The sequence below is a fragment of the Elgaria multicarinata genome, chromosome 3, assembly GCF_023053635.1.
Source record: "Elgaria multicarinata webbii isolate HBS135686 ecotype San Diego chromosome 3, rElgMul1.1.pri, whole genome shotgun sequence".
NCBI classification, from domain to species: domain Eukaryota; kingdom Metazoa; phylum Chordata; class Lepidosauria; order Squamata; family Anguidae; genus Elgaria; species Elgaria multicarinata.
In genome coordinates, this window is record NC_086173.1 from 48,777,656 (window position 1) to 48,790,141 (window position 12,486).

A 12,486-nucleotide genomic window follows, 5' to 3' on the forward strand; every position below is an offset into this window, starting at 1 on the left:
CTCCAAATTGTATAGGCCTGCTACCTTGGTCATCCTTCTGTGCACTGCTGGTGTTTGGACTGATTGGGGCGGGGCAGGGCGTGAGGGTAAGACCTAGTCAGGCAGGGCATCTTGTACACACAGTTTCTCCGGAGCTTAGAGAGATAAGGGAATTTTGAGCAGCTGGCGTTCCTTGCAGCCTTTCTCAGCAAAGCCCTTTCATGGCTATGCGCCTCTGAGCCAAGGAATGAGAGTAACTGTTCTTAAGTTCTTTGGCGTCAGAGCCAGACATTTACACACACATGCGGACATTTAATTCATGAGCCTGAGTTCTGGCATTACAAGAGAGAGAAGTCTACCTTCTCTCTCCCCTACTATTAAGAATGTTATTATACCACTTTGGGTTTGTTTTGGTTTCAACTAAAAAGCTACGAACACTCTACCTGTTGCTCATAGTGAAGGTGTTTACACCCAGTGGCCGTGGACTTTCCCCTCCCCTGATCCATGGACAGTTAGCTCCAGCTGTTTAACTGCTTTCCAAATGGCTATCAGGTTGATGTTGACAAAGTCCATTATTTTCTTGTTTACTGTTTTATGATGTTTGAAAACTTTAATAAAAATATTTTTAGAAACCCTGTCATACAACTTTTTAATGTTGTATCTTGCATACTCATTTTTACCTTTAATCTCGCCTTCTCTCCCTTTAAAAGGTGCTGCTGCAGCAGCCCACTCTGTGACCCAGCAGTTGAAGACCAGCATTCTTATCACCTTGATCTTAATTATCCAACGGCATCTAATATAAATCTGGATAAAATGTAGGCTGTCTGCTGAGTATCATGTCACCACAGTCACCAAGACCAGAGTGATAACAAGGGGCAGAGGGTTAGGTAGGCTCATTTCTATTACTAAATAAATGTTGATTGTTAAGCAAAGAGAAATATGATTTGGAACTTAAGATAGTTTGATAAAGTTGAGGGAGGGCAATAGGGAATTCAAAATTGCCATTTGCTTAGTCCAGCCATTCCCAACCCGGGGCCCTCCAGATGTGTTGGACTACAACTCGTAACATGTCTAGCCAGCATGGTCAGTGGTAAGGAATGTGGAGAGTTCTCATCTAAAACATCTGGAGGGCACCAGGGCTGGGGAAGGCTGAACTGGGGAACCTTTGCTAGGATTGATAGTTCTGTGTCATTTGCAGGTTAAAAGCCTGACTGTATAATTAAATACTGGTTAGTAAGGCAATCAAAAATCAGTGGTTAGGGAGAGGAAAGAAAAGAGACATGGAGCAACTGGAACAAAAGAAACAACCTGAATGAAGGATGACTGAGATTTATTTATTTATTACATTTCTATACCGCCCAATAGCCGGAGCTCTCTGGGCGGTTCACATACAGCCTAGCAGAAGGGAGCAGGGGTGGATGGCTGATAAATGGTCTTGAAGAGAGAGAGATCAGAACTGACAGTGCAATCCTAAGTGGGGTTACATGCATGTACATGTGTGTGTACGAAGAGGCAGATCATCCACTACTTGCAAATCCCAGGTAGCTCACCCCAGCCATGGTGGGGCAGGCTCACCATGGTCCCTGTTGTGCAATGTTGTTTTTCTTCCTTCTCCCAGGCCCCCAACCCAGTTGCAGTAGTTTGAATTAGTTGCACAAGCTCCAGGTTCAATGGAGGGGGAGGGAAGCAATCCTGGGGCCTCTTCAGACAACAAAAGACTTTGGATGTAGCAGATCCAAGACCATCTTCATCCTCCAGAGTGCTCCATTTGGGGGCTTTCTGCCTATTGCTGGTAGATTTGCTTCTACAGAACTTTCTGCAGGCATAACTGGGGTGCTTTTGGGAAGATGAGTGTCCCCCCCCCCACCAGCAAAGGGAGACATCTACCCCTCCTAACCCATTTGACAGCTGTCCAACAAGGCTAGGACTGCTCTGCCCATACAATCTGAGTACCAAATCTGTTTGACATTACTAACCCTAGGATTAACATAGATGAAGCTTTGGTAAAATAGTTAAAAAACAGTTAGAAGATTGTGTATTTGCTTTATATTACCCTGCTGTTATGTTTGTCAGCTTGTTACATTAAACATTGTAAGCCTCTATGGTTAGCATTTTTTAATAAAACACATGTTTGATTTCATACCCAGTGTGGTTCAGGACCTAGTACACTCCCTATGTTTAGTAAAAGACAAGGTGTTGTCTTTTGCAAACTGAGTAACTACCTTAAATCATCCAATTATTATTATTATTATTATTATTATTATTATTATTATTATTATTATTATTATTATTATTATTACATCACTTCCAATGGTGACAGTGTGTTGCCACTTACTGCGGTAGATATTTTTGTGTGTCTCAGGGAGCAACTACAAGACTTTGTTAAGTGGAACCTGGACCCAGATGTGTCTCTATTGCAGGATCCTTTACCTGCTCAGCAGGACAAGAAAGACCATAGGAGGTATTTGGGAAGGGATCGTATCCTTGTTGTTATTGGCAAAGCCCCCTGGCAACTGTCATGCACATAAGTGAAAGGGTCCTAACAGCAGACAGTGCTCAGAATGAAAGCCAGGAAACCGAGCCAGTGAATATGTTTCGCTTGGCCTCTTCTGGAACAGCCATATTACCCATGACAACATGCTTCCTGGGCTCAAGGTCTGTCACCAACACCAATGAAAAATGTAGAATTCAGGCCGAACCAGAAGAAACCTGCCCTTTTCTTGCTGTGAGCGTTCGGCTGAGCTATGATGTAACAAAGCAGAGACGTTGTTCCTCTTCCAGGCAAGAATGTAGCCGTTAACTTAGCTTGATCAATAACGGACTCTTTTGGAGCACCACCAAATTTTTGTGAACCGCCCAGAGAGCTCCGGCTATTGGGCGGTATAGAACTGCAATAAATAAATAGAAAACAATAAAGCCCACAGGAAATGGTTTGGCTAAATTTCCCACTATTGCAAAACTTCATGTAACGCAAACAACAGTGCCACAAACACCTTGGGACTTCAGACATATTTATTGAATTGGAACTGTGCCTCACCCTGCTCCAGCATCTCCAAGGAGAATATTCAGAGCTGCATTCATGCTTCTGTGAGGATATGAAGCCTTTAATTCCATGACCCACCAACCTTCATTTTCAGCCCCTACGTCAGATCTGCTCTCCACTACACATTCTAAGGCCGGGCAGCAGAGGTAGCAATGGAATCATAGAATAGCAGAGTTGGAAGGGGCCTGTAAGGCCATCGAGTCCAACCCCCTGCTCAATGCAGGAATCTACCCTAAAGCATCCCTGCCAGATGTTTATCCAGCTGCCTCTTGAAGGCCTCTAGTGTGGGAGAGCCCACAACCTCCCTAGGTAACTGGTTCCATTGTCATACTGCTCTAACAGTCAGGAAGTTTTTCCTGATGTCCAGCTGGAATCTGGCTTCCTTTAACTTGAGCCCATTATTCCGTGTCCTGCACTCTGGGAGGATCAAGAAGAGATCGTGGCCCTCCTCTGTGTGACAACCTTTCAAGTATTTGAAGAATGCTATCATGTCTCCCCTCAGCCTTCTCTTCTCCAGGCTAAACATGCCCAGTTCTTTCAGTGTCTCTTCATAGGGCTTTGTTTCCAGACCCCTGATCATCCTGGTTGCCCTCCTCTGAACACGCTCCAGCTTGTCTGCGTCCTTCTTGAATTGTGGAGCCCAGAACTGGACACAGTACTCTAGATGAGGCCTAACCAGGGCCGAATAGAGAGGAACCAGTACCTCACGTGATTTGGAAGCTATACTCCTATTAATGCAGCCCAAAATAGCATTTGCCTTTCTTGCAGCCATATCGCACTGTTGGCTCACATTCAGCTTGCGATCTACAACAATTCCAAGATCCTTCTCGTTTGTAGTGTTGCTGAGCCAAGTATCCCCCATCTTGTAACTGTGCCTTTGGTTTCTATTTCCCAAATGTAGAACTTGGCATTTATCCCTATTAAATTTCATCCTAACAGACATCAAAGTATTTGTGTTTAGGAATAGATTTAGACTCTGGTTCACTGGAGACAACTTACCACTGAGGTTTCCCCCCCCCTCAACTTTTCACCAGAATACTTTTATTTTCACTGCCTAAACTAAGGATTTCATGAAAAGGCAGACCACCAGATCCCATCCTGTGTTGCATAGATCAGGATGTCATGTAGTTTCTAGATCAGCTAGGTTTTAAGACAGTTCAGCTGGAGAGCTCCTTTTCCTAAATTAATGTACAATTTGTACTTATGTACAATCACCTCAATCCCGCTTGAGGACACATGTGTACAGAAACAGGCTTCAATGTGGCTCTCTCTAACTGGGTGAAGAACCACAATGGGCACATGGGTGCTGCACAGGCATTCTTCTCCAATCTGACTTCATGAGTGCAAGACCCCAATCAGAAAAAGCTGGCAATTGTACCACTTGCTTGTTTGTGGTTAGCTGCATTCAATCCTTTCTCCCCCCTGAACAAATTGAAGGTATAAGTGGCCTAGGAATACAGTCCATCTAGCTCTGCACTTCATCGCACTTTGACTTCTACAGCAAAGTACTCTAAGCCAGGGGTGTGTAGATTTCAGGATTATGGGAATGTCCTGTGTTTTCTACTAAAATCCTGAGATCCACCAGCTGGGCCTTGGTACAAAAGACATACACTTTGAATTGAGGGATTCTGAGCCAAGAATTGCTTTGAAGGCAAGAAATGAATGAAGCTTGCCATTCTTCACAAGAATCCACTCCTGGTTACCCCACACAGTCTTCATTTCAGCAGTATAATCAGCTGCCTTGACCTCTGAGTGCCTACTAAAACAGAAGTTTTTGCTGACTTCCAGGAGGCCAGGCCAAAGTTGGCCAGCAAGCTGTCTTGGGGGTTAAATTTCAAAGGGAGGGTATCATTATTAAGAATTCCCTGTGAGCCTAGCTAGACATAAGGAAGAGATTCACAACAAGGCATGGGGAGGCTGATAACAGATTAGATGTTTCTGAAGCTAACCAAGGCTCAGGTAATTTAAGCATTTAAAGATTAGGATTGGAAGCTAGTGCTGCTGATTCAACACCAGTTTTGCATGATTCCATCCTAATATTAAGTGGACCACTACATTTTGAAATAATTTAACTTGCTTATTTAGTATATTTGCCTCAGATTTGAATACCACCTATTTTGTTAAATGAAGCAGGTAATTTAGAGCGACGGCATTAAGAAATGATTCTCTTTACCCCATGCACTGACCCACCCAGCTCTACCCCAGAGTGTAGCACACACAACTCCACACTCTGCCTGACCCCACAAGAATTTGCCAGGCTCTTCCCTCTGACCAGCCAAATGTGTCCCAGCTCTTTTCACTGACCCATCCTTGGCTCTGCTCAGTTGTCAGGTATTTTTAAAACAGCTTCACTGGCTTCTTCTTTGTTTCCACACCTAATTCAGGGCCCCTAATGGCTTAGGGCCAAGAGACTGCCTTCTCTTGTATCAGCTTGTCCAGAACCTTTGTTCATTATCTGAGGCCCTAAAACATGTCCTACCTCCTGGAGAGGTGACCTTGATGGGGCCTTGAGACAGGGCCTTCTGTGTAGCTGCTCCCATTTGTGGAACTCCCTTCCCATGAAGGTTAGTTTGGCTTCCTCATTACTGACCTTTAGACAGCTGGTAAAAACTATTACTGCCCCAATAAGCAGATTTGAGAAGGCTTGCCTGTTTTATGACATTGTATTTTATCAATTTAGTTTGGAACGGTTGTATATCAGCCTTCCCCAACCTGACACCCTCCAGATGTATTGGCCTACAACTCCCATTATCCCTCAGCTAGCATGGCTAATTAGGGATGCTAGGACTTGTAGTCCAACACATCTGAAGGGCGGCTGGTTGGGCAAGGCTGTGGTATATTATTATTATTATTATTATTATTATTATTATTATTATTATTATTTTACTACTACTACTACAGTTCTATTGTAAATCATCTTAAGCACTCATTGAGTGGAGGGGAGATTCAGAAATACCTTAAATAATAAATAACATCACTAACTGGCAACCCTAGCCTTAATTTGCTAGATGATTTCATCTGCTTCCAACAGGCTTCATAAGGGTAGTTATATCAGTCCACGACACCTCGAAAACTACTTGTAACATGAGCAATCCCAGGTATCTGATGAGGTCAGTTCTTGCTTATAAGCGTTCATAGTGGGATAAAATTAGTTTTTGAACTGCCATAAAATTCTTGGGTATCTTCCCTCAAGAGTTATAGTCGGGTTAGTGAGAGGGCTTGGATGGAATACAAAACCTACAGCATGTTGGCTCCTTCTGACTAAAGTTGAGCAACAGAAGTGGAGATTAAAAAAAAATTGGCCTCTCTGCACTTGTCTGCTGGGAATTCGAGAAAAACCTGCATGAACCTCATAAAAAAGCAGCTACTATCAGTGCAAACTGTAATAAAAACCAGAGACAAATGGTCCAGGAATAAGTGCAAGTAGCTTCTGAGTTCACAGCGCTTGTGATTGCTTTAGCCCAGATTCAGTCTTGGTAGATCTAATACTTGTGACTTTTAGACAGAGTCTCAGGATTCTCTGGAGGGTGGCACTGTCTCCCTCTAGAAGAGGTGATATGATGGGACAGAGCTTGCGCTCACTCTGGAACAAAAAACCCTTGCACTGGCAACATTAAAGTTGTGGCTTGCTTATTCTACCCCCAAAACAGATTCCTTCGGCAACTCTATCAGTGCACTGGTAGAAAGCAATGATGAGTTCCAGCAGGTGCTTGCCATACTGAGGACATACTGCTAGTAGGAACGCCTCATGAATAAATGCAAGGGGTTGTTAATGGCAAAGAACAACCTAAAATTTTTCACACAGTTGTGTATTGCTTGATTACAGTTAGGAGATGATCTGAGGAGATCATGGTAGCATGTTGAGTCCTCTCCCTACTCCCATTTTATCCTCACAACCACCCTGTGAGGTAGATTAGGCAAAAAGGATGCAACTATCCCATGGTCTCAGAACTTAATTTAAGGATTTGAATCCAGGTTCTAGTCTGATGCTACTTGGACCACATTTGCAATGGCAAGACAGATTCAGCGTCAGTGTGGTGTAGCAGTTAGAGTATTGGACTAGGAGTCAGGAGATCTGGCTTCTAGTTCTCACTTGGCCATGGAAGCTCACTGGTGATTTTCAGTAAGTTACAAATTCTTTGCCAAACTTACCTCACAGGGTTGTTGTTGTGAGGACAAAATGGAGAGGAGGATTACGTATGCTGCCTTGGGTTCCTTAAAGAGGAAAAAAAGCTGGATATACATGTAATGCATAAATGATCCTGTACAGACAGTGATAATTCATTAGCATACCAATGCAAGGATGTCTGTGTTATCACCTCTTTTGTGAATCGCTGTTAAGGTAATTATCACTGTCTGTTCTTTCTGCATTTCAGCTTCATGTGACCTCACTGTTTACAATCCCTCCCTGGCCACCCATCCAGGTATGTATAATAGGTTAACACTTCACACTGCCCCTCTGCAAATTAGGAAATGAAAAGAATTAAAATGGGATGGCAAATTTGCATGAAATATCATTATAGGTGCCAACTAATTGGTACAGAAGTTTGGCTTGGAGGCAGGTGAACTCCTAGCTGATTAACGCAGCTAATTAGGGTCTGCAAGATTCCCATCTCTTAGCTGTTTTCATTGTGATGCAGATACCTCAGCACTGCAAAGGAGGCCAAAGGTTTTGAAAGCAAGACCCATGGAAAAAGCCCCTAAGCTAGACTCTGCATCACAATCACTAGAACAGCCGCTGCATCATGCTATTGCCTTCTTTGAGGAGAGGCAAATTTGCACTGGTCTGAACAGAATACTAACCTTGCTTTCCTGCACCCTCTGCTGGTCTTCTAGGAAAACAGCGAAGTGTTTATATTGCCATTTTGGTCATGGATAAGAGTTTACAGCTGGCAAGGAGATCCGTATAGATCTCCCCTGGATGTGAGCATTTGTCCCACCAATCCAAGAGTAGCAATTTGCCTTGGCTTTAGCAAATATTTCTGGTCTTTCCATCCATAAAAATAATGAAATGTTGATATAAGCTTACCCCATTAGGGATACATTTCTTCTGTGTCAATCAGTTCTATAATTTAGTCTATATATTCTTGAGGCAATCTTCCTTTTTGTTTTTAGATATGGCTGTGAGCTATCTTAATGAAGTCTTTGCTATTGTTCCTGATGCAATCAAACAGCTCAACCTTCAGGCTTTCAAGTGGTCATGAGTAAATGTTTGCTTTCTATTGTTTACACACACAGTTGCCCGTTACAAGAGGTCAAGGAGGGCAGACTGCCCAGTGTCAAGTGCGCCACCCTCAAAACAACATGGTTTACCAAAGTATTTTACTTCCCCCCATAAAAGTATGGGTGTATGTGTGAGAGAGTACACAGGCTTCCTTAAGAGCCCATATCGTTGGCAGCCATTTCAGGCCATTTACTTTGCTCCTTTTGAATGTAATGTTTCTTGCTGAATTCTGTGAGAGAATGCAAATAGGCTGTATGTGAGGAAAATCTTTCCCATCTCCCCAGTTCTGGTATTCCCCCATATCAAGGGCAGATTTTGTCCCCAAACATAGACATACACCATGGAGCATCATCTTAGTTTGCCATAGAAGCCCTCACACCTACTATCATAGATAGTTAAGAAACTGGGTCAAGACAGTTTGTTGCCTGAGACAAATGACCAAATGGTGCCCCACCCTCAAGACATGGTCATAGTGCCAAAGGCTGTCCAAGTTATTTTGGCACTTGAGGCAGAAGTTCCCACTGTTCAAGAGTAAAAAAAATAGCAAATAATTTTACAATTTGCTGTTTCATGACAAACAAAAGGAGATTCCTGAGGTTGCCGCCTCACTCCGCTTAATGGTAGGGTTGTCCTTACATTGTGAGGGGGCACGTATGTAGCCTAAGTTACCATGGCTTCTAAAGAATCCCAAAGGAACAGGACATTTGCACATCTTGCCCTCAGAATAAGGGACATGACTTTATTCTCCAGAATGGTTTAGCTAGCATATTTCCCTTATATATCGGCTTATCTCCAGAGCAGGGAGTGTGAACCATTTTCCTGTGGAGGGGTGCATTTACTCAGGTCAACTCTCAGAGGCTGCATGCCACAGGCAGGGTGGGAACCAGCAATGGCTGAACGCAGAACCAAAGTTGGGCAAGACCACTCCCTTCTGCCACCCTATCCAACACCCAGCAGGCTGCCAGGAAAGAGACAGATGACTCTTGCCAGAGGTCTGTTCTGATTTCTTGCAAAGGCCTTTTGAAGTTAGCCCCAGGTTGCTCATCCCTTCTGTAGAGGAAATTACTTTAGCATAGCACGAAGTTGATTTCCTGTAGCACTCAGAAATGTGCATCTATGCTTTCAGAATGCAAGCTGAGTTTACAAGTATGAACTGTGACCAATTAGCTCACAACAGTATTAGAATGGCTTGGTGCTTCTGTAACATCTGGAAAACTGAGCTGGTTAGACATAATCTATGACATTCCCAATTGCTAGCAAAGTCAGGAAAAGGACATTTTTATGCTTCTTAAGTTAACTGAAGCATGCTATATGAATTACTGTATAGTAGTTAGCAAGCTAGTATTCTTCAGGGATGTAAGGACTTTCCCCTTCCTAGGATTGTTAAGAGATTTTCAGTAATAACCTGTACTTTCAGAATGCACACTATATTTAGTAGCTAAAGTTATCAGGTACCCATTATGACTGTTTTTTACTTGCTGTTTCTTCGCCCCTTCCACTACTGGCAAAGTAAATCAGAGCTCAGCATACTATGAAAGACACTCGCTATCCCAGATGGCAAGGAATGTTACTGGAAGAACAAGCAAAATAGCAAAGCAATTTGCATAGGGACACTGCCACATTTAATATTATTTAACTGCATATTTTTAAGTCCAGCTTTAATGGATATTCCCCCCACCGACCCCTACCATTACAATTTTACAGCCACTGGAAATCATGGTCTTATGCAGATCTAGTTCATATTCTCCATTTCTATACTTTTCATCGAATTTGCAGTCCAATACAGTTTCTGGAACTAGATTTTAACAAAGCTTTTAATGGTTGAATTCACTAGTTGGCACATTGTTTTAACTGTTTTAATAGTTTTACTGCTTTTAAATTATACATTGTTTTAACTTGGTTTATGGTTTAATTTGTTTTTAGCTGTGTATATTTACTGTTTTATACTGTATGCTTTTATCTGTACGCCACCCTGAGATCTTATAGGGCGGGATATAAATGTTTTAAATAAATAAATAAATAAATAAATAAATGATTACTGAAGGTCCAGAATCAAATTTGCAGTCCAATACAGTTTCTGGAACTAGATGATTACTGAAGATCCAGAATCAATAGGTGGCAAGCAAGACTTCTGTTTAGTGTGTGTGTGTGTGTGTGTGTGTGTGTGTGTGTGTACATGCACCTGTTTTCTGGGCACCTGCACCCCTGCATTGCCCTCTAGAACAAAATAAATAAGTTTCAGCATAAGCATATAACTAGAATTAGCATAATATATTAAGCAAATAGTTTTTGTATATGATTTGTTACATCAAATACAAGGGCCTGACATCTAGGGCTGTGCACGCACGCCCCCGAACCGCTTCGGGTCAATCTGGACCTCCCCTGATCCACTCCAGAACCGGGTTTAGGCGGTCCGGATCAGCCTGCTCCTCTTCGATTCAGGGATCCGAAACGGAGCGGAGCACACCCCTACTGACATCACATTTGCAAAGACATAACTGAAACATCCCCCCTCCCAGCCCAATCAACCCCTTCTCTTGCATTGGAGGTTGCTCTTTTCCTTCCTTTAGAACAGAAATATAACCCACCCTCTGCTGATGTTCTATCCTTCCACCACTACCACCCCTCTGGCAAATCTTTTGACCAGCTCTCACTGCTTCAGGTGTTAAGCTTCTTATCACCACCTCCAAAATAGGATGGCAGGATGGCCAACCACTACGGTTTTTGTGTTCCCTTGGTCCAAGGCAATTGTAGCTTGTTCTATAATGTCTACTTGATCACTTCTTGTACTTGCATCTGCCAGCTGGACAATTCCCTGAGAGTGCCATGGATCAGTCTTTCACAAGCAAAGTAGTTAAAGAGGCAAACACGTGATGTTCTGTACAAAACAGGAACACACTTTGCACAGTAGACTTGTGATCTATATGCTGCTACTACATGGCCGCCCCTACAGATAACGAAGTCAAGCATTTATTGAGACTCCACCAGACATGAGCCTTGCTGGGCCAGAAAAGGAGCGTCCTGTTTCCGAAAGTGGTGAGCCTCTGGGTAATCTACAAGCAGGGCATGAAGGAAACAACCTTCTCCTCCTGTAAGTTCCCAGCATTCAACATTCATGGAAGACAAGAGAGGCATCAATGGCTGTTAGACATTATAGATCAGGAGTAGGTCACCATTTTGAGCTGTGGCCACATTTACATACCTGTGAAACCTATTTCACAGGTATGCCAGCTGCTGGTAAGAAGATGTGGAAATTAAATTTAATTAGTGGGAGGTTTAAGGCACCTTGGTGGGCACCAAGAAAGATGCCATGGGGAACATTGGTACCCATTGGGCTTACCTGCTATAAATCAAAGGGAATCGTGGAACAGTGATGAAGAAGGGGACTGCAAACAGCAGGGCAAAGCCACTGCCTTCATCATGTCTGGCTTGTATGCTTCCAGAGGCCCAAGGTCTGATCTCACATTCACTGGCCAGTGTTGCACAAAGGTAAATGCACCACCAGCACCACCATTCTCCCATTGCACAGATGGCTCAGGGGCAGCGTAAGATGGCTCGTGCACACCAACCACCACACCACCAAGGATGCTTTGCCTGAGCCCACCCACCAAATTCAGAAGCTGGCATTATTACTTGAAACATCCTCTACGTAGCAGCCATCAAGTGTAGAGCAACTGACTAGTCAACACTTTTCTTGCATGGAAAATTCCTATACTACCACCAGGTGTTCCCTGGCAGGAGGATGCAAGGACATGGAAGCTTTCTATGCAGGGAGCTGCTTCATGAACAAGCCAGCGTGAAGTAGCTGTTTCGAGCAGTCTCCCTGTTGTAGTTATAACTCAGAGTGACCCTCAGCAGGACACGGAGAGGACAGGATCTGAAAGAGCAGCAAGGATGCGTTAGGGAAGAGTTACCTGGACCAACAAGCTTAATCTATGGCAGCCTTCTCCCACCCCCCAGCAACCTGGTGGCTCCCAGATGTGTTGACCTGCAACACCCATCATTCCCAGCCAGCACAGAGAGCACCAGGTTGGGGAAGGCTGATCTATGGACTGCTGCAACAGAGTCGAAGTAGACTTTTATGTTTAAAAAAGCAATTTGGCTGAGCAGACATTACTTTTATATACAGCTAGCAACAGAACATTTGAAGGAAGCCTGGCCCTTGCCTTCACATGTTAAAATTTGCTAGATGACAGCAGAAAAAATGGGGAAGTGCAATTGAGATGGGGAAGCGCAATTG